General features: G+C 35.4%; 1 protein-coding gene across 1 annotated transcript in view; it reads right to left on the bottom strand.

The window, feature by feature from the left end:
* Nucleotides 1-22,686, bottom strand: part of LOC129753815 (probable cationic amino acid transporter) — a 187,798-nt gene that overhangs the window by 24,616 nt on the left and 140,496 nt on the right. The gene's annotated exons all lie outside the window — the stretch shown is intronic.

Here is a 22,686-nt window from a genome sequence, read left to right as displayed (position 1 = left end):
TTCTTGGTTGATAGTCCTGGAAGCTATGAAAATACTGCTTTACAAGCCACAGATGGCTTGCCAAACCAGATATTTCTTCGCAAACTTTGACAGTTTCATGTGCTTGAAAATATCTGCTACCTTTCCCCTTCCTTTTGCCGTATAAAACTTCTGTCCCGGAAGCTGCTAGTAGTCGGCTTTGTCGTAGGTTTCGTCGTCCATTACCACGCAGTCAAACTTCGTCAGCATCGTCGTGTACAGTCTCCGGGAGCGCGCTTTGGCCGTCGTATTTTGTTTATCATCGCGATTTAGAGTCATTACCTTCTTGTAAGTCGAAAGTCCGGCTCGTTTTTTGGCTCGGTGCACAGTTGTAGACGATACACCCAGCTTATTTGCGGCATTTCGGGGAGAGAGGTTAGGGTTTCGCTTGAAACTACCGGCAACTCTCTTTGTCGTCTCAGCGGCTTCCGGTTTTCGATTTCCCCCCGATCCAGACTTCCTGGCTGTCGACAAACTTTCCCCAAACACTTTAATTACATTTGTAACGGTTGATTTGGCACTTTTTTGCGATTTCGCCAGCTTTGCGTGCGAATAGCTCGGATTTTCGCGATGCGCGAGCAAAATTTTGATACGCTGCTCTTCTTCCTTGGACGGCATTTTGACAACAGAAGAGTGAATTCCAAAATCAAAATAGGAGCAACATTCCACACACACACCTTCAAAATGAGGGGTGTTCAGGTTTTTTAAATGCAAAATTGAAAGAAATACGTCAAGTTGATATTGACCAAATTTTGACCGTATTACCCTTCAAAATGAAATAATTAGTCAACTTAATCGTATTATTATTTTTTTATAATGACATAGTTTCCTAAGCTAACTTTTTAATTACCTTAAATATTTTTCTGTTTAATGTACCTCAAAGTTTCAAATGCTTTTCGTGTCAGCTGATTCCGTCCAAGTCGAAAATTAACAGTTCTCAAAAGACTCGCGTCACGCCATTTTACCGGTTCGATGGATCCTCTCAGGATTCTTTAGGTTGGCGTAGCGAATCAACTTGAAGTTAAAATCCAATCTACTCGGTAACACAATTCCCGTCCCGCTAAATAAATGAGGCGGGCGCGAAAAATGTCGTGTCGTGTCAGAACTAAACTCATTTGCCAATAATTGATTTCCATTATTATCGTAGTCCTAGGAAAATAAAAACCGAACCAAACTGAACCGAAAACCCTACGAGACGCTTGTCACGTCCTGTGGTTGGCATATCCAATTCACTCAATTTGGATTGGGAGCGCGATCTTTCTAGTTTTTTTTTCTTTCTTCAATGGCTTCCTGCCAGAGTTCCTAGCCTTTTGGTGCCGATGTGGTGTACCTACATAAGTACAGTCAGTATAAAACCAACTAACAACGACGACTTGAGTTCCCCAATCCAATCGGTGCTGAAATTCCCATCGGTTGTGCTGGCTGGAGCGTGCTATGTATGGTAATTTGGAAAACATGGCGATTGGAATTCAAATTAGCAGCTCATTTGCGGGAACAGTTCTGACTGTATCTGACTAGACTCGTACAAAACCCCTCTGCGCGGAGACAATTGCAAATGAAATTTGATTTGAGTTTAACACCGAAGGGAGCGATAGGATAATTTTATCAGGGGCCTGCACAGTATGACCCATAAAAAATGCGCAAAATTAGTCATCAAGGTGCGAAATTTGCTTTTCTTGATAACAACATGATTTAAAAAGCTTTTTTTCATCCAGGCATATAGCAAATATAGTAATAATACAAATATATGTACCTCACTGGTAGCCTTCTCCATACACCTCACCAAGGGCACGTACGTCAGGGACAGACGTGCCAGGTGTCCTGGTTTATCTAGATTTGTCCTGATTTTCGAGAGACCGTCCTGATTTTTCAAAAACTCTCGATTTGTCCTGATTTTCTAAAATTGGCCTCCAAAATGTCCTGATTTGTCCTGATTTTCATAAAAACTTCTCAAATATAATCGAACTTGTAGTTAAACTATAAGAAAATCGAATAAATAGGTTATGAAATAGATAAACCCATTCAACAGATGATAATCTTCGGTTCAGCGATGATATTTAAATGGTGTTTTTCGATATGAACTACAGGTCAGCCAAGAAGCTGCTTACTGTTGTTGTATAAATCGAGGCGTTTACAGCACCTGTATTGTGCCTATATTTATGTAATTTATGCAGAAGGTGTCCTGAAAAATCCTGATTATTAGCTTCGCGATGTCCTGATTTTTATCGAAACCACCTGGCACCCCTGGTCAGGGACGAAAGAAAGCGACGAAAGAAAGGGACGAAAGAAAGGGACGAAAGTCCGTACAAAAGTCAATCCGCTCTTTCGAAGCTGCGCTGCTGCCATCTGGGGTAGTACGATGTAGCGTGAGCAACATTCTGGGTGAACGATAAATTATAGACAACTTTACATTGTTCGAGTTAAGTTTTCATAAATCCAAATGATTTTGAAAAAAAAACACTCCTTTGAAAAATTGGAGTTTGTTTTAAAGTAAATTTAAATAAATTAGCCTGGTAGGAGAGTCAATTCTATCTGATAATTCCATTTTAAAAAAGTCAGTCGGTCAGAGAAAACTAACATGGGGCCGTTCAGATACCACCTGGACAACTTAGGGGGGAGGAGGGGGTATGAAAATGTCCACAGAGAGTGGGGTAGGGGTTTGGGTAGTGTCCACGTGGACATACTTACTTTCAAAACATTTTCTTAAGGTGAATAAATATTAAGATGTTTTAATCAAAATCTTAAAATTACAAAGCTTTCTAGTTTAAGTTTAAGCAACTAGTAGCCACTTGAAAGCAAGTTATAAATATGATAATTTTGAAATTAATAATAATTATAATTATAACAAATTAGATTAAAAAAAACAATTTCAAATCTGTCCACGTGAACATACGGGGAGGGAGGCAGGGGTTTGCCAAATGTCCACGGAGGGGGAGGAGGGGGTCAAAAATCTCATTTTTCTGTCCATGTGGTATCTGAACGGCCCCTATGTGAATCAATCTTTTCGTCCATTTTCTTAACTTTTAATTTTTGCCAATAATCAATATTTTTTATTATATCTTCATATTAAACTTTATGCGATTCTCGTTGGTCTATATCAAAGAACGATTTTCTCGTTGTTACTTTAAACTATAACTATTGGATTTGGTTTAGTTGTTTCATTTTATAAATACGTTATATAAAAATTTAAATAGTTTCAGCCTAAGACAGTATAAAATGTTAAGTTTTAATTTAAAATTTTCTACGGCTGGTGGTTGTATAAATATAATTTTCAATAAAATTTTCCAAAAAAAAAATGAGATCATGAGGTCCGATAAAAATACAAAACATTTTATAACCCTTGAACGATGGCAATTGGAAAGCATTTAAGTAAACTTGAATTGTGTAGTAATCCAAGGATATAATTTTTTTTCATGTCAACCACCATCAAATATAAAAATCCGCTTTCCAGCTTTAAAATTATTACGCCTGATTGTATGCAGCTGCAGAAGGAAACCTAATAGAAAATAGCAAAAATTTATGTTTTTTCGAATAAAAAATTCTACCTTACCAATTGTTGGGTCTTTCCCAAATTTTAAAGGAACGTTAATTGACTACTCTTTTAACAAACTGCAATTGAAAATGTGCATTTGGCTCGAGTTTTCATTCAAAAATATGTGAAATACTGAGAATTGTTTTTGGAGTAGTAAAAAATTGACCTTTTTTGATGTCGATTTGCAATGCTTCAGGGTACATACACATTTTCTCCTATAGCTCACAATAATTTCTGAACCTTCTACTCCAAATCTGTATCCGTCACTTTCTGGAAATCCTAACCAAATCAAAGAAAATAATGATTTATTAGAAGCTAGTATTTCCACCCGTTTGTTTACATTTTCTTGCACACACACGAGCTGTCAAAAATTAGCTTCGAAATCGCGAATGATTGTACCACCAACACCACCACCAGCAGCAACAGATTGTCGATGTTTATCCATGATGGTTGGACATTTCTCCACATAATGGCGTGCTTGACGAGTCGCCTTGTTCAGTGTAAAATTTGAGATGATTTGGTTTATTCCTGAGCTAGTGCAAGGCGTTTCAGTTTTGTATGGAAATTTCTATGGAACAAAAAATGTTTGCACATTACATCATCCAGAAAATTCAATTTTGCTTGAAATGAAGTTGATCTTTGATTTTTTTTGACTATTCTTAAGCTTCATTTTTTGCTTATATGACAAGCAGCTGCATGTATAGGGGAAAGGTTTCCTAAATGGGCCTATCGGGTTAAATGACCCTACGGCTGTTTAATGAAATGGCTGACTAGACAGCTTATCTGACCAATGCATTTTAAGGGTGATACGCTTAGAACATAAGGCAAGAAAGAATTTTATGAATTCACAAACTCTAATTAATTTTAAAAATCATACAAGGTTTTGATACATTTTGATGTAACATTTCGACTTTCAAAAATTATACGTAAAGAAGCTTAAAACAAAAACTAGTATGGTTTTTGTTTCTTACTCAAATGAACATAAGAAATTAAACATATTTCAGCTTTTTTGGAGGTTTAATAATGATTATATAGTGGAATAATAGAGTGTTTTTGTATGCCCCCATCATGTTTGTAAAATGCCTCCATCCTTAAATAACAGATTAAATAGAATAAATATATGATTTTTATCATTAAACCTTCAAATCTAAGCTCTGAATAACATCTTAAGAGAGGATTGAAGATCTAAAAACAGATTTGATAAAGTTTTTTTCATGGATGAACTGCCTCCATAGTATGGCAACCCTAACTTTTGTTTTATTCCATAAAATTTTAATAAACATAAATTTTTATAAAACTTCAGCTTTATCGTACGGAAATTATTACTTTCTAGCAGTTTCAATGAAATTATACGGAAATATTGATAAAAAAACAGAAATTTTGTTCAAAACATAAATAGGCGCATTTAGCCCGCACGGTTCGAGGTTCGGCATTTTAGACAACACGTATAATAAAATCGTTTTCTAGCAAACAGAAGAAAATTTTAACATAAAAATTACTCCATTGTATAGAAAACAGATGCCTGCACACGTGTATATAGTTTTTGTACACATATTCGATGTGATATTTGATTAAATCAGTGTTCTGCTTAATAGGCGCATATAGCCCGCTCCTCCCCTAGGTATAACTTCTTAATTGATACTAGGATGGGTGTTCCTAATTCGGCATGTGTACCTAATGTTAACATACCGTTTGATTTTGTGTGTTTTTAACGTTATCTTCGACTTATCACAACTACAAAAAAATGATAATGTAACGAATCATCTTTTCCAACTCCTAAAATTTTTAGTAAAAACCGTTTTTTTTCTGTAATATGTCCAAATTGAATGGGATTTTCAGCAAGTTTCTTAAAAACCACAGTTTTAGAAATGGAAGATATAAGCTGAACTTTTCATCCGATTTTTTTTTTATTTTTGTCGAATTGTTAGTTTCAATGATTTTTGTAATTAGACAGTTAAAATCATGTTTTTTTTTCAAGTAAAAACTAAAAAAAATGTCGATAGTAAGGAATATTTTTTTCAGTGTGTTCCTAATGTTAAACATAGTAAAATGTTCCCAACTATATTGAAATGATAGCGTTTTTTAAATGAATATAATTGACGTAAAATAAATAAAATAATGATAAACGTAAAGATGTTAAAACTCATTTTATATAACTTTATGTTCAATTAACTGTAAAATAAATGGTTATAAGTTTAAACATGATAATTTTTTAACTGTAGTGTATTCCAAAGCTATGTCTGAATGTTGAAAATTTACTTATGAAAATATTTACAGAGCGTTGTTCACGCAACCTGAAGGAGACATGAAGCTTTACAGCTTAGAGAAACCTTGGCTATAATTGAATTTGAGGAAGTCAATTCCATGATAAAAACTTATCCATTTTCATGAGTTGATAGGCATGAGCATTGTACTAAAGTTCAAAAAAAATTGTTGCTCGAAAATTTAAAAGTACTAATTTGAATCATTGAACAATTTGTCTTTTACTTTAACAATAAAATCGTTTTCTCCAAAATTGCAGGAGATTTCAACATAAGAAATATTCCAATGTATAGAGAACAAATGTCTGCTCAAAACATTTTGAGAGAGCACATTGATATGATCGATCTTCCAATAATTGAAGAACAACATGAAAACTTCTTGGAGTCTGCTACAAACCAGGAAAATTTAAATTTGTCACACGTATTTAATGGGCGATGAAAGTTCCAAGCTTCTTAATTCATCCTCAAATCGAAGACCAATCTGAGAAACCTACACGTGATAGAAAAGCACTCAAAGATAATTCTTTCGTCGAAGCAAATTATCTAATTCGGTTTTTTTTAAACAAACTTGCAAAGCAGATGATTTTTCGCAGCTCTTAAAGTTAACAACCTCAGTCACCACAAAAAAAGAAACATCGTAACAACAGAAAAAAAAAATTTTCTTTTTCTATCACCTGGAACCCGTATTGACGAACTTACAAAAGCAATGGATGCAAACAAGTAGTTTGATGAGGAAAAAAAAAACAAAGGATTGAAGAAAGACTAAAAAATATTAGAAAAGTAAACCATCATGTTTCAGAGAGTTTCTCAACGAGAACAGAAACCAAATGGAAAATTGAAAAAAAGAAAAATAAGTCTGAATGAAATACGTTGTAAACTTATTTGTATCCACTACTTCAAATTTTCTATTTATTCAAATATGATAAATGTTAAATGAAAAAAAAAATGTTGATAAAAGTATGTTTCATCGGTCCGAACTGAAAAAATGAAAAACTTGATTTTTAATAAGCTTAACTATCACTTCTTTCTTCAAAACTGACATAAACGAACTTGTTGTAAAATTTTTATAGGCATGTCTTCTCTGGTCGTAATTAAAAAAAAATATTATAAAAGTTATGATAAAAAGGTATGTTTTAAGAATTTTCTCATAAAACTAATAAGTAAGATAATTATATGCAGAATGAGCAACAGATATTGGGTACGCTGATACACTTTTCATTTATATGGCCATAATTAGGAATACGTATGTTAACAATTAGGAACAATTAGGGCCAAATTAGGAACATCGACACACTTTTAAAAACACATGAGTTTTCGAAAACTAAAGCTTAAAATAATTATTTAAAACTTCAACCGAGAATTTGGAATTAAGTAATCTGAGAATTTTATATCTTGCAATTGAATATTTGGCTTGCTCTTGTCAAATTTAAAACACCTGACAATATATAGCGAAATTAGGGACACCTACCCTACCGTTGCATTAGAATACTTCTTGTACAATCATAGTTGTCGGTTAAAATTAACACCCACGATTTCTATTGATGTTACTTAGTAACACACCTAAAGACGTGAAAAATTGATTTTTATTCGACCTGTGACTAGGATATCAATCTGATGTGTCGATTACAGCTGCTCTGGAAGCTACTACACAAAGCATTTCATAAAAAAAATTTAAACCATTTCAAAATAAAAAAAAACCCGATTTAATACACTTAACAGTGGATTGTAGCCTTTCTTTCAGTCTATAAACTATATTTAGATACAGATGACACAAAATAATAAATAAATGATAGATTTATAAATTCTGAGTAATGATTAAATATTTCGAACGTAGTATCCTAAATGAATTTAAGAATATAAGATTTAAAATTTTTCATAAGATAAAAGTATTTTGAAATAATTATAATTTTCACATAACAAATAACATAATTGTAAACTAATTGACGTTCGAAATATTTAATCATTACTCAGAATTTATAAATCTATCATTTATTTATTATTTATTATTTTGTGTCATGTGTATCCAAATATAGTTTATAGACTGAAAGAAAGGCTACAATCCACTGTTAAGTGTATTAAATCGGGTTTTTTCCAATAAGATTATATTTTCCCTACTCAGCATGAGATCAGCAACGGTATCGATTATTTCAAAAGGACGTACGGCCAAATGTAAACAAATCGAGTTGCCAGCTGAGTGAAAAAGTACCGTTCGAAGACCTTTTGTCACCCCGAAATTAACAAAAAATCCGAAAGCAAGATAAACAAAGTTTGAAATATTTTATGCAAATTTTGAAAAAAAAAAAAAATCAAAAATCCGAAAGATTACAAGATTTAATAAATTTTTAAAGATAGGAGTTATTTCACCTTTTTTCACTCTTTATTTTATTGATTTATTTGATGAAAAGTTTCTTGATTTATAAATTTAGTGCAATTATGTAATATGCAATTTTGTTGCACACAAACTTTCGTGCAATTTATTCCAATTTATCTGTTTTTCGCATTATTTTTTTATTGTCCTCTCTCTCGCGATGTTCCATCAGGATTTGATTAAATGGTTCGAAATTTCAACACGTTTTTCTCGTTCCGAGCTAACTGCTAGTTTCGCCCTTAGAAAATGTTACGCTAGATTTGTTTACATTTGGCGCGTTCGCCCTTTTCCAGATTCACTACAAAACTATATGACAGATTCCCGCTTGCGTTCTAAAATTTTAGCACAAAACGATCGCGGTTTGGGCACAGGCTAAAAGTTTGAGTCAATTCTACTAAATGGAGAAATTTTTGGCGTTTGATTCGGACGATGCACACCAACTCAATTTCTCTCATGCTGAATAGCATGACCACGAACGAACGACATAAGCTCGAGCGGTATGAGAGAAATTGAGATGGTGTGCTCCGCTCGCGTCCCTTATGTGGTTTCTCCTTCTAAGGGAAACCTTTGCTTGCGAATATAGCGTTTGGTGAAGTATCGCCCGCCATCGCTGCAGAAGAATGCGGATGTTGGATGTAAGACCCATCGATTGGATATGTACAGTTTGGAGTCGTACCCCTTTATGAAAATCCATATTACCACAATTTGGTTTGGAGCTTCGGCTCAAAAATTTTGAAAACCGGTTCGGTTAACACTCAACTGGTACAAAAGATAAAATAAAAATTAAAGTTAGAGATTTTACCAATCTCTCCTACTCCTTTCTCCCGCTCGTTTTGTCGTCATGAAGATATCATGAGTGGGAGTGGAGGCTGTAACTTTTTACCACTGTACACAGCGAGCGCGCCTATCGTGTTAATGACGTCATGTATAATTTGACGCCATATATACGATAATCTTGATTTAAGTGATTGCTGGTTGTGGCTAGCAAGCCAAATTGACACGTTTTTGGAGTGATGATTTGATGATAATTACTATGAAAATTTATTTTTCAAACTATTTTGTTTTTTTTTCTTTCTTTTATACATTGAAGAGGGAAAAAAATCAAATTTTTTAAGACACAAATCATTTTTATTGTACTTCCCAGTTTCGGAAAAACGTGTGGACAAAGTTTACAAAAAATCACACCAATACACACAAATACACTGACATCGTCTGAACCCGTCGAGCTGATTCGATAGGTACCTTTAAAGGTATATCTAAGACCCATAATTAATGATCTCCCACATCGACCGATAGCTATACCTTTCTGAAAGAAAGGCAAAAATCTGAATCCATTGAAAAGTATATTAAAATGGCAGACTTTGCTTGGTACAGTTTTTTTTAATTTGATGATATGTTTTTGCAAAGGACTCAACTGTTATGTTTTACTTTACTTAAGGAAAGGGAAGAGGATTTTGTAGGGTTGCTCTCGAGAACAGATTCCCATCTTGGGTCGGTGGTAATCACTGCAGCGATCCTGGTGCTGTTTTAAGGGCTCAACCGGCAGTTCTTGACATCGGTGACAAAGTGCAAGTGCTCTCCGGCGATGGGTAATCATTTTCCTCCACAATTCCTGGCAGCGGTTGTGTCGTCGACAGTTCCTGGAATTAGGAAAGGTACACCTACACTTACTGCCCACGAAATCGACGTGGATCTTTACGTTCCTCTACGTAATCATGGCAGGATCCCACAGAAATATAGTATTTGTAAGTCAGTTAGGTCGGTAAAGCCAATGATAGATTTAGGTATGTCATGATATATACAAAATTTAAATTTACAGTTGACCTTACTGAATCAATCATAGAAATATAATTGAATGTATCATATTTATAATTAAATGAATCATATTATAATAGTTGAATCTACTATAATTATGGTTGAATGTATGACATCAATCGTATATTATAGTTAAATCTATTATATTTATAGTTGAATGCACAAAATCAATCATACAACCATAGTTGAATCTATTATATATATTGTTGAATGTACGAAATCAATCAGATTGTCTATTATATGTATTGTTGAAATTTTGTTAATTATAGTTGGTCGAGAATCAATCAGATATATGATTGAATAAAAGTGGATTATTGTTGGAAATACCATACTTTTTTCTCCGAGTTGTCCTGATAAAAATTCGAAACGAGTTTTAAATAAAGAGGGAATTTCCGAGGGTAAAAGGACTAAACGACCAAGTCAGACAGTTTAAGATATTTGTAAATCAGGTACAAATATTCTAAATCTAAGTTTGTCAAGATGTCCGAATTGGAACAGCAGGTAGTTTACTTCGGGTCCTAAAGGTATCCAGTAGCCAAGCCCTCGATCGATCAAACCGTTCATATGTCCACACAATTTAATCAATGACATGGTAGCCATCCCCACAAACACAAACATTGGTTGTAACTAGATGTATACGATGTACCCTGCTGCAAATTTTGATCGACCAAATCTCAGCCATCTTATTACGTACTGCAATTCTTTTGGCCATAAACCTTCTTTGTATGGTTTTGACAAAATGTTTATATTGAGTTTATATGACTTAAACTTAGCTTAAATTAAGGAAATTTTCCAAAAACTGCACTTCAAATTAAAATCCGATCATCTCAAGGTAGGGATCGAGTTGCATTCGAATCTTTTTTTCATAATCATCAAACACACATTTGTTTAATTTTGTGTAAAAACTTTGCAATGTACTTTAAAAAAATAAAATAGCTACTTAAGTTATCGTTCAAAAGTTAGGGATCACCCCGCAGTTTGGTGGTGATGATCTTCTAAAACCTATGCATTTTTATTTCACGCGTACTCCTGTTATCAAACAACGTATTCTTCATCCGGTAAGCTGATTTGGAAGCTTATGAGTTGAACTTGCTTTATGGATATTTAATTGAAATATTTTTGAAAACTTATTTCATTAAATCTTTAGCTATAGTTTGATCATTTTCTGATAATTTTCACCAAATACATAGTCCGCCTGTTAAAAAACACTTCATAAAAACAAAAATTTGTTTTGACTATAACTTAGTTGTCTTACAAGTTATTGTAGATTGGTTGAGTTAATTTGAATGCTTATGACCTGCATTTACTTGTAAGATAATAATTGAAAGTATAAATCTTAAAATCATATGATTTATGTTATCACAACTTCATACTCATTTAAAAACTTATGTTCTAATTTTAGTTAACGTTCTAATGATAATCATCTATGATATATTTTGTTAGCCAAGCCATCCAAATTAAGTGCAATTCATAAGCTTGTAAATAAGCCAATTCCGATTTTTTTAATTCTTATCTAAGTTTGTGGCATATCGGCGAATTGAAAATCTAGTTAGAGAGCAATTAAGACAGATATGAAAATTGATAGGTGGAAAGGTCAAAGCTAGAGCGCTTTGGGTAGAAGAAACGAAATGGGAAAACAAATAACAACACGATTCAACACGAGGCACTTGGCGAAAAAGTAAGGCACCGGATGGATAACATGCGAAAAACAATAAGTAGCAACCATCTGATGTACCTGAACAAGTAGCACGCATCGATAGAATTGGTTCAGCAATCAAAACAGCACTTGTGAGCGCTGCTTGTGTGATTTTTTGCCCGGTCGAACGCAACCTCATGTGTTCGACCCATCTGAGCTGGTTGTGGGTAGCAATGTGGCTTCTTCGTCACTTACTACAAACAGCCAGCAGGTGCCGGGTAAAGAATCACACAAGCAGTTTCATGCTGTCGATAAGAAACAATGCCCTAGCTCACAGTTTCACCATCTATTCGTTTCTTCTACCCAAAGCGCTCTAGCTTTGACCTTTCCACCTATCAATTTTCATATCTGTCTTAATTGCTCTCTAACTAGATTTTCAATTCGCCGATATGCCACAAACTTAGATAAGAATATATCCCAGCGGCGATCAAAATAAGATAACACGATTTTTTAAATTTGAAATCAACTTGAAAGACTGTAATATTGTAACAATCAGATTGAGAGAAAAAAAAATCCTTTCCAATGATGTAAACCTAGTTTTCCAGATAAATTTGCATTTGGTACTTTGTATTTTTTGTGAGTTATTACCTCGAAAGAATTTTTTGTAATTTCGAGCTGAATATTATTGGCATGTAGCAGTAGCATATTTTCAAAAGCAAAATGTTTCATGTAACATTTGCATCGGAATTCATACCATAGCTAACCACAAACATCCCCATTTGTTGAAGCCGGTTTTCTTGACTGTGTTATATCCAAACATCCGTCCAATTGACATCCGTCGTCGTCGTCGGGGGTGAACATGAAACAGTCAATTATTTCAACCCACTGAGCAGCTCCACATCAATCTCTAGCCAGGAGGAATGCCACCCGATATGCCAACAATTTAATTTAATATCCGATTGATTACCATACCACAAACCGGCACACCAGCTTTCTGTTCCTACGAGGATTCGTATTTCTACTTGGTATACGTTCAAATGAACGAATGAGGAAAAGAGTAAAGAATCGCCATCACTCAACATGTGTCACATAAGGCCCTGACACTTCATAACTTATCCCGTGTCGGGCAGAAGACGAACATTGCGCCTTGTAGCCAAAGGAATTTGCTTCTTGCAGAACTTCCGGCATTTCTTCCACCGAATCAACCGGGGAAAAGTTGGAACGAAAATTGAAAATTATTTTTGCATATCCTTCCGTTTGTGTATGGGGAAGTATGACTTAGACCTTAGAAACGGTTACAGATTTCTCCCTTCTTACACCCCCACACTAACACAAATTCATATTGACATTTAGTTTCATTTGTGCAAACTATGTACTTGCGCTTTTGCACTGGCATTGCTTCAGAAAATCTCCGTGGGTGATTGTCAACGACACGGCACGGCGGCGTGCCCCAGTTTGACGATGTGCCATGCCAGAACATGTCGTGAAGACGGTTTCCTTTCTCAGCACCGGATGCTGAGCTTAAAGGAAGGCCACGGCGGCCGGCCCAGGAACTTCTGCGAGTGACATTCTGCGTGAAGGAACAGCACGCTTTCAATACTTGCTACTTGCGACCGTACCATCGAAAGACACAGTGCTACCAACATGTCATATCTTCGTGGAATCTTATACAAGACGCTTGTGACTGGCAACGAGGAATGAGAAGTTCTCCTAGTACTAAGGAGGGTGAAAAGCGGATGGTGAAAAGTTGATCTCGCCACACTGCTAAAGTGCTGTTGAAATTTGATAGCCTGAGAAGAATGCCAAATGACAGGAAAAGTGACACGAGATTTCATATGTATCACATGTATCTGTAGCAATCAGCTGTTTTGTAAATTGCTCAAAATATTTGCACATTAAGCTGTTGAGTTTGGTTTCAGATATTGTTATTTGAATGTTCAGCGCCCCACGAAATGAAACCAAATACTTGTGCCATGATTAAACATTTGTTTTGTTGATTTGGCTTCAAATGAATTGGACCGGTTCATTCTTTTTTTGCAAATTGAACCTTACCGACGGGGAAAATTATATTTTTCCGCATATTTGCGTTTTCAATGAAGAGGTGAACAGAAAAATTTTTTGAAGGGAGATTTACAAAAACTCACCAGAAATAAATCAAAATTTTTTAGTCAATTAGTTACTCATGCGGACCTCGATTCAGACCACCTTCCAGTAACTTTTTCTTTATCCCAAAGTCCCATTGAAAACCCTTTCAAATCAACTTTTAACTTTCAAAAAGCTGACTGGGAGCGATAAAGGAATTTAGTAAGTAAGCTATCAAAATTCATGCTCTGAAAGGACACCCATTAGAGCTGGTGTTCCTCAGGGCAGTATACTTGGGCCAATTTTATACAATATTTTTACTTCTGATCTTCCTAATGTACCAGAAGGAAAAGGTAGACGATTATTCGTAGACGATACTTTGCTTTCAGCCTGAGGTCGAAATTTACGGGTGGTACGCAGTAGATTGCAACAAAATTTAAATTCCTTTTTGAATTACTTGAAAATGTGGATAATTTCTCCTAACGCTTCCAAAACTCAGCTTATTTTATTTCCCCATAAGCCAAGAGCTCAATTTTTAAAACCTAATGAAAATCATTCCATAACTTTTAATGGGGTTTCATTAGATTGGTCTGATCACGTGAAGTACTTGGGACTCACACTTGATCGGAATCTTACTTTTAAAAATCACATTGAAGATATTCAATCTAAATGTAATAAATATACTAAATCTCTTTATTCTCCCATCAACAGGAAATCCCGACTGTGTCTGAAGAATAAGATGCTTATTTATAAGCAGGTGTTCCGACCAGCGATAGTGAATGCAGTTCCGATTTGGTCTAGCTGCTGCGCGACGAGGAAGAAAGCCATCCGGAGGATTCAGAACAAGCTTCTGAAAATGATTTTGCGAAAAGATGGCCAACAAAATCATCTCTAACTTCAGGGAAAAATCGATGCAGTCTTCCATCGCAGAGATTCGTTCTCTTTAAAACTAGTTTAATTTTAGGATAGTGTTTAGTTTTAAGTTAAAAATATTTTTGCCATTACAGGATGTTCTCCTACATTAAATACTTGATTGCGCTCAGCAAATTTAAATCTAATAATTAAATTTTTATTATCTAGTCAACCATGCTTGGCATCGCTCCTCAGATTTGCCCGTTCGGAGTAAGAGCGTGTATTTTTTTTGCTGTGCTCTTCCCAAAAGGAGAATCTTTAAAAAATGCTCAGTTACCTCCAGAGCGACCAAGCGCCACCCAAGTGTGGGCAAGAGAGGCAAGCAAACTGATGAAGTGCGTTCTCGGTGCAGATAAATTCGTTCGCACTCGGGCGAAAGAGAAGCTTTACAGAAAACTCGGGTTGTCTTCATCGGTTGCGTCTGGATCGATGTTTCGAAGTGCGTCAGAATTTACAATGCAGAAAAGAAATCTAACGGAACTAAGTTAATAACGCCAAAGGTAGTTAAGATAGAATGCTGGTGTCTTCGACAATATTGCTCTGTATAATAAAGCGCATATTTTGATATGAAATATAAAGTTTAGAGGTCCACCAATAGCATGATATAAATCATAACTTTCTTGTTTAGCATTTTAGAGCTTAAGTTTTTTCTACAAAGTTATTTATCTCAATAAAACACACAACTTTGCTTAACATGTCAAAGTTCTACAATCTTAACCCAAGGAGATACCTACGGTTCAATTAAACAAAAAAATGCTTTACAAATAGTTATTGTTATTATCGCGCTATTTTTTAATCGCTCCACTTTAAATTTTATATCAAAATATGCGAATTAACAACTTTGCCCAAAACACCTATCTGGTCATTCCTGAGCGAGTTCCTCTAGATTGATGTTCTGCACCAGGACAAATGATTAGCTACGAAAGCTTTCTTCGGTCGAAAAATATCAAAAGCATAGCGGTAAAGGAAGATAAATCCTAAAGTTTTGCAGTTTTATTACTAAAATTTGTCCCAGATCCCTGCGTAATTTTCACGGTTTGTTTAATAGACAAAGATTTTTGGATAACTTTAGTAAATTTTACTTTGCGAATTGCTGCTTTTGTAAATTAATGCAACCCACGTACGAAATTTAAAGTACATAAACCTAAGTATACAGCAATTTGCGGATGCCCGGATATTGTGAAAAAACTACTTGGATTTTGCCCAGTTCTATCCACATAATTTGGAAAATGAAACAAGAAAATCGAATTCAGTTTAAAATTGTTTGTCGAAAATTGGATTTGTGAAAGTTTGTTTCATCAAAAATCAAACCAAAACTTTCCTTCGTATGCTTTAAACATAAATGTAACACTGCTGATGTGTTGCGACAAAAAAATGTAAGTCGTTTTTCTTTACTAGATAAATTTCTGGTATTTCCTCAGATTTGGCCGGATATTGCTCGGTTTTTGGAATGGAAAATTTCAGATTATTTACCCGGTTTTCACCATGTTTTTCAAATGATTTGCCAGGAAGTGCCCGGCCCGGCTACGTACAAAAATATTTTATACATAAACCTACATTGGCCCTCTTCGACTGATGCACTGTTCCGCACTGCATAGCGGCTTTTTTTTTAAAGAAAACATTCCTGCATCGAAATCTTTCTGGCTTGATACACTGAGCGACACAGCAGCATCGCTAGAGCACAATTTTCTAGCCAGCTCCCTCTCTTTTCTTTAGAGCGAGCGACGTCCACCCGACCGTCAGAGCAACCGCAATCGGGCGCACTCGGCAAAAAGATAAGTGAACGTTGATCGTCTGAGCAGTGCACTCGGAAACCGAAATGATAAAAGTGTAATTCGTTCTCTGCTCTGTTCTGTTTGCGAGGTGTTGGACAAGCATGTAGTCAACTATAGGTCTCTGAACAGTTCATTTTTGAGCTGAACACCTAATTTAATGTAATGATGTAATATAAATGTAATGATAAATTGATACAAATAAAGACATATAAACATAAAAAACCCGAGCAACCAAAAGTCCATATCTACTTAAACGCGTGCCTCCAAAGTTCGAATTTCGCTAAACAGAGGCTTCAAAGGGAACTGGTTACTTATTTTCTCGAATGCGAGCATGATAGTTACAAAATGTTCCTCAAATAGCTTTTCCGTTACAAATAGGACGTCAAATTGCCTTCTATAGACTTGAAGTTCCAAAAAGTTTCTCAGATAGCCTTTTTGTAACGTGTCAATCGCATCCATTTAGTATAAAATTTTCAAATTTGGTCTCAAATATCCTTTTATGGACTTGAAGTTCCAAAAAGTTTCTTTAATAACCTTTTTTGTGACATGCCAATCACATCCATTTAACATAAAAGTTAAAAATTGGGTCTCAAATAGCCTTCAATGGACTTGAAGTTCCAAAAAGTTCCTTAAATAGCCTTTATTGAGACATGTCCGCCATTTAGAATATGATATGTGACCAAGCATCACAAAAAGTCATATAATCAATTAATCATTTTTTGTAGCTTTGAAATTGTTGAAAAGTATAATGTCTATTGAAATTTTGACTCAGAACAACTTAAAGCTAACTTGCAAAGGATTTTTTTTTTGAAAAAAGTAAATTTTTTCACTTTAAAAAATTTCGTCCAACTGAATTTACTTTACCATAAATTTATCACACATTGAAAGTCAGTTGAAGCAATTCATGAATTAAATATCTAGATAAACTCAAGTATTTGTATAATTTTATGATTTAATGTTATTAACAGGGAATTCTAAGCCGCAGCCCGTGGCGTAGAGGATAGCCTTCAAGTCTTCTAAGCCAGGGGGCATGAGATCGCATCCCGGTGACGGCATACATAGTACACTATCTGTGGGTTGGTGGCTTTAGCATTTGTAAGATGTTAGCCATCATATCCTCGGAAGACGTACGCTTAGAGTTAAGAAAAAAAGGAATGTCTTTGAAGAAATACCAAGTTTCATTGAGATCCTCTATGTGTTTGTGTTCGTTTTTTTAGTTCCAATTCTTTTAAATCCAATTTAATTTTAAAGGATGTTTGATTTATATACCGTTTCGTAATGTTGCTGAGTAATAATTAGCATGCGTCTTCGCTGCTGGTCACTGGCTGCCCTTGCAGGTATTCTCTTAAAGCTTATTTCTATTTCTAATTTTACCTGATAATAAGGCAACATCTAGGCGTGACCTCGTGGCAGAGTGTTTGGCTATTATCTCGAAGAGTCGCGGTTCAAATGTGGTAGCAGCACTAATGCTGATTAAGCTGTGTTTGACCTTTTTAACGAGACTTTTGGTGTTGTTAGTAAGGGACAAAAATTGTACAATTTTGTATTTTATTTTTCTATCTCATCAGACAGGTGCAGCGATCAGCTGCTCATTAGAGGTGTTGTCAGTTTTCCAGGTGAATCTCCTTTAATCGTCCGTCTACCTAACATAATGACTCAGTGCTGCAAGAAGGGTCTTCAATACGCTTTCTCCCAACAGAATTTTTGTGAATTTTCCAGCGAAAAAATCTGGCTTTTAGATGGTTTCAAAAAAAGCTTAATTCTAGCACATTTTTATCTTTTTGATGTATGTTTTCTACAGAACTAAAGCCAACTCAAATCCACTAAGGTTTTGGAAGTCAAAATGAATCAATTGATGTCGCGAAGGTGATGATGTCAGACTTTCATTGAGTCATTTTGATGTCAGACTCATTGGGTCACCTGAAGGGGATTTACGTTCTGAAAATTGATCCTAAATATAAACCAACTGGTCAGAATTTAACACGACAGAACCAATTCCGTCGAGATTGCAGTGTGCTGTCCGAATATCCAAAATATTTAAAACACACTAACGGAGGAGTTTTTCTGTTTTTACTCTTTTCTTATCGAACAATCCAAATTTTACTACAAGAATTAGAAAAGACAAGATTAACTGAATTTTCGTATAATTGCGCATCAATAACTGTCGTAAATAAAGTTACATAAAAAAAAACTTATTTTGTTTAAGGGTGGTCCAAAATAGGTTCAGAGGGTGGTCCAAAATAGAAACCAGGTTGGTGATCCAAAATACCGACCACAGTAATGGTCGAAGAATTATTTGTACTGAAACGTCAAAACCCATCAATACAAAACAATGGATGTACGAGCATATTTGCGACATGCTTCGGGCCAAACATAGTTGATTGTTTAGGATAAGGTAGTTCCATTACACCTCTTTGTTCAATAAATGTTGGTACTGATGATTTCTGATCTTATGAAAATCGTTGAATGTAATGGAGTTCAAATGTTATAAAATACTTGTCAACGAAATGAATTTGCGGCTTTATCGGTGAGGGTTAAAGAGTTGAAATGAAAGACGGATAGAAGATCAGAAGAAAATTCTAAGGTGGTGAAAAGAGCGAAGAGCATTTGAAATAGAAGCTTGACCACATACTAAATTCTTTGTCCCACACCAATTAACTGTATTGAAGAAGTAGTACCCAATAGAGAAGGCACTACGTTTTTCGATACAGTTAATTATGGATGGTTCGACCGCCATGTGAGTGTGCACATGTGCCGAACGGACGAAAAATTTAGCATGTGGTTGCTCTGTTAAGTCTTCTATTGTGCGATATCGTTCCATCGATGGCTAGGTAGATTTCTTATTTTCGTTTTGTGCGGATGTTCCAACTGGATTGAGTTGTCGCATACGGTCAACGGTCAGAAATCTTGGCCTAACTATTTTCGATTATCGGAACGATGTTTTGTTATTGATTTTTATAGCCGAATTATTTTTTTTATTATTTAAGAGGAGAAATCACCGTGAATTTGTTTTATGAAATGAATTTGCGGCTTTATCGGTGAGGGTTAAAGAGTTGAAATGAAAGACGGATAGAAGATCAGAAGAAAATTCTAAGGTGGTGAAAAGAGCGAAGAGCATTTGAAATAGAAGCTTGACCACATACTAAATTCTTTGTCCCACACCAATTAACTGTATTGAAGAAGTAGTATCCAATAGAGAAGGCACTACGTTTTTCGATACAGTTAATTATGGATGGTTCGACCGCCATGTGAGTGTGCACATGTGCCGAACGGACGAAAAATTTAGCATGTGGTTGCTCTGTTAAGTCTTCTATTGTGCGATATCGTTCCATCGATGGCTAGGTAGATTTCTTATTTTCGTTTTGTGCGGATGTTCCAACTGGATTGAGTTGTCGCATACGGTCAACGGTCAGAAATCTTGGCCTAACTATTTTCGATTATCGGAACGATGTTTTGTTATTGATTTTTATAGCCGAATTATTTTTTTTATTATTTAAGAGGAGAAATCACCGTGAATTTGTTTTATGAAATGAATTTGCGGCTTTATCGGTGAGGGTTAAAGAGTTGAAATGAAAGACGGATAGAAGATCAGAAGAAAATTCTAAGGTGGTGAAAAGAGCGAAGAGCATTTGAAATAGAAGCTTGACCACATACTAAATTCTTTGTCCCACACCAATTAACTGTATTGAAGAAGTAGTACCCAATAGAGAAGGCACTACGTTTTTCGATACAGTTAATTATGGATGGTTCGACCGCCATGTGAGTGTGCACATGTGCCGAACGGACGAAAAATTTAGCATGTGGTTGCTCTGTTAAGTCTTCTATTGTGCGATATCGTTCCATCGATGGCTAGGTAGATTTCTTATTTTCGTTTTGTGCGGATGTTCCAACTGGATTGAGTTGTCGCATACGGTCAACGGTCAGAAATCTTGGCCTAACTATTTTCGATTATCGGAACGATGTTTTGTTATTGATTTTTATAGCCGAATTATTTTTTTTATTATTTAAGAGGAGAAATCACCGTGAATTTGTTTTATGAAATGAATTTGCGGCTTTATCGGTGAGGGTTAAAGAGTTGAAATGAAAGACGGATAGAAGATTAGAAGAAAATTCTAAGGTGGTGAAAAGAGCGAAGAGCATTTGAAATAGAAGCTTGACCACATACTAAATTCTTTGTCCCACACCAATTAACTGTATTGAAGAAGTAGTACCCAATAGAGAAGGCACTACGTTTTTCGATACAGTTAATTATGGATGGTTCGACCGCCATGTGAGTGTGCACATGTGCCGAACGGACGAAAAATTTAGCATGTGGTTGCTCTGTTAAGTCTTCTATTGTGCGATATCGTTCCATCGATGGCTAGGTAGATTTCTTATTTTCGTTTTGTGCGGATGTTCCAACTGGATTGAGTTGTCGCATACGGTCAACGGTCAGAAATCTTGGCCTAACTATTTTCGATTATCGGAACGATGTTTTGTTATTGATTTTTATAGCCGAATTATTTTTTTTATTATTTAAGAGGAGAAATCACCGTGAATTTGTTTTATGAAATGAATTTGCGGCTTTATCGGTGAGGGTTAAAGAGTTGAAATGAAAGACGGATAGAAGATCAGAAGAAAATTCTAAGGTGGTGAAAAGAGCGAAGAGCATTTGAAATAGAAGCTTGACCACATACTAAATTCTTTGTCCCACACCAATTAACTGTATTGAAGGCCAAGATTTCTGACCGTTGACCGTATGCGACAACTCAATCCAGTTGGAACATCCGCACAAAACGAAAATAAGAAATCTACCTAGCCATCGATGGAACGATATCGCACAATAGAAGACTTAACAGAGCAACCACATGCTAAATTTTTCGTCCGTTCGGCACATGTGCACACTCACATGGCGGTCGAACCATCCATAATTAACTGTATCGAAAAACGTAGTGCCTTCTCTATTGGGTACTACTTCTTCAATACAGTTAATTGGTGTGGGACAAAGAATTTAGTATGTGGTCAAGCTTCTATTTCAAATGCTCTTCGCTCTTTTCACCACCTTAGAATTTTCTTCTGATCTTCTATCCGTCTTTCATTTCAACTCTTTAACCCTCACCGATAAAGCCGCAAATTCATTTCATAAAACAAATTCACGGTGATTTCTCCTCTTAAATAATAAAAAAAATAATTCGGCTATAAAAATCAATAACAAAACATCGTTCCGATAATCGAAAATAGTTAGGCCAAGATTTCTGACCGTTGACCGTATGCGACAACTCAATCCAGTTGGAACATCCGCACAAAACGAAAATAAGAAATCTACCTAGCCATCGATGGAACGATATCGCACAATAGAAGACTTAACAGAGCAACCACATGCTAAATTTTTCGTCCGTTCGGCACATGTGCACACTCACATGGCGGTCGAACCATCCATAATTAACTGTATCGAAAAACGTAGTGCCTTCTCTATTGGGTACTACTTCTTCAATACAGTTAATTGGTGTGGGACAAAGAATTTAGTATGTGGTCAAGCTTCTATTTCAAATGCTCTTCGCTCTTTTCACCACCTTAGAATTTTCTTCTGATCTTCTATCCGTCTTTCATTTCAACTCTTTAACCCTCACCGATAAAGCCGCAAATTCATTTCATAAAACAAATTCACGGTGATTTCTCCTCTTAAATAATACTTGTCAACAATTGAGAGCCATTACCTTTAAAATTGGTAGCCGTTTCAAATAATCTTGTTGTGGGTGGATTCAGTAAAGTCACATCGTTATACCTGTAAGAGAAGAAAAGTTACAAGCCATTAAAAAAGGTGTGTTGGAAACAAAACTGCCTGATCTGAATATTTGTTGAATGATTCTTCATCGACATCGATGAAGCTTATTTACACAGTATAAAAATGTTTTTTTTTATTAATTCTGGTAAACGGAATATATTGCAATGCGCAAGGTGTAACCTTCCCTTGTCAACAATTGTTTTATCCTTCAAAACTCCAAGTAGCTTATGCAAAATAATACATCAAGAGATTTGAAATTCAAAAAATTTGTGAGTTTATAAATTCCTAAAATTCTTTCTTGCCTTATGTTTAAAGCGTATAACCCTCAAAATGCATTGATTAGATATATATGTTGTTTTGTCAGCCATTTCCTCAAACGGCTGTAAGCGCATTTAACCCGCTAGGCGCATTAAGGAACACATCCTCTAACCCAGAAAAGAATAACGTTGCAGTTTCATTTATAATACTCACTGTATCAATTTCTAAAGTACCGTTTACTGGAGGAGCTTTGATCAACGTGAAA

This window comes from Uranotaenia lowii, chromosome 3 (assembly GCF_029784155.1).
Source record: "Uranotaenia lowii strain MFRU-FL chromosome 3, ASM2978415v1, whole genome shotgun sequence".
Taxonomy (NCBI): Eukaryota; Metazoa; Arthropoda; class Insecta; order Diptera; family Culicidae; genus Uranotaenia; species Uranotaenia lowii.
The sequence above is the reverse complement of the archived record's forward strand: the minus strand, read 5'-3'. Positions and strand labels throughout refer to the sequence as shown.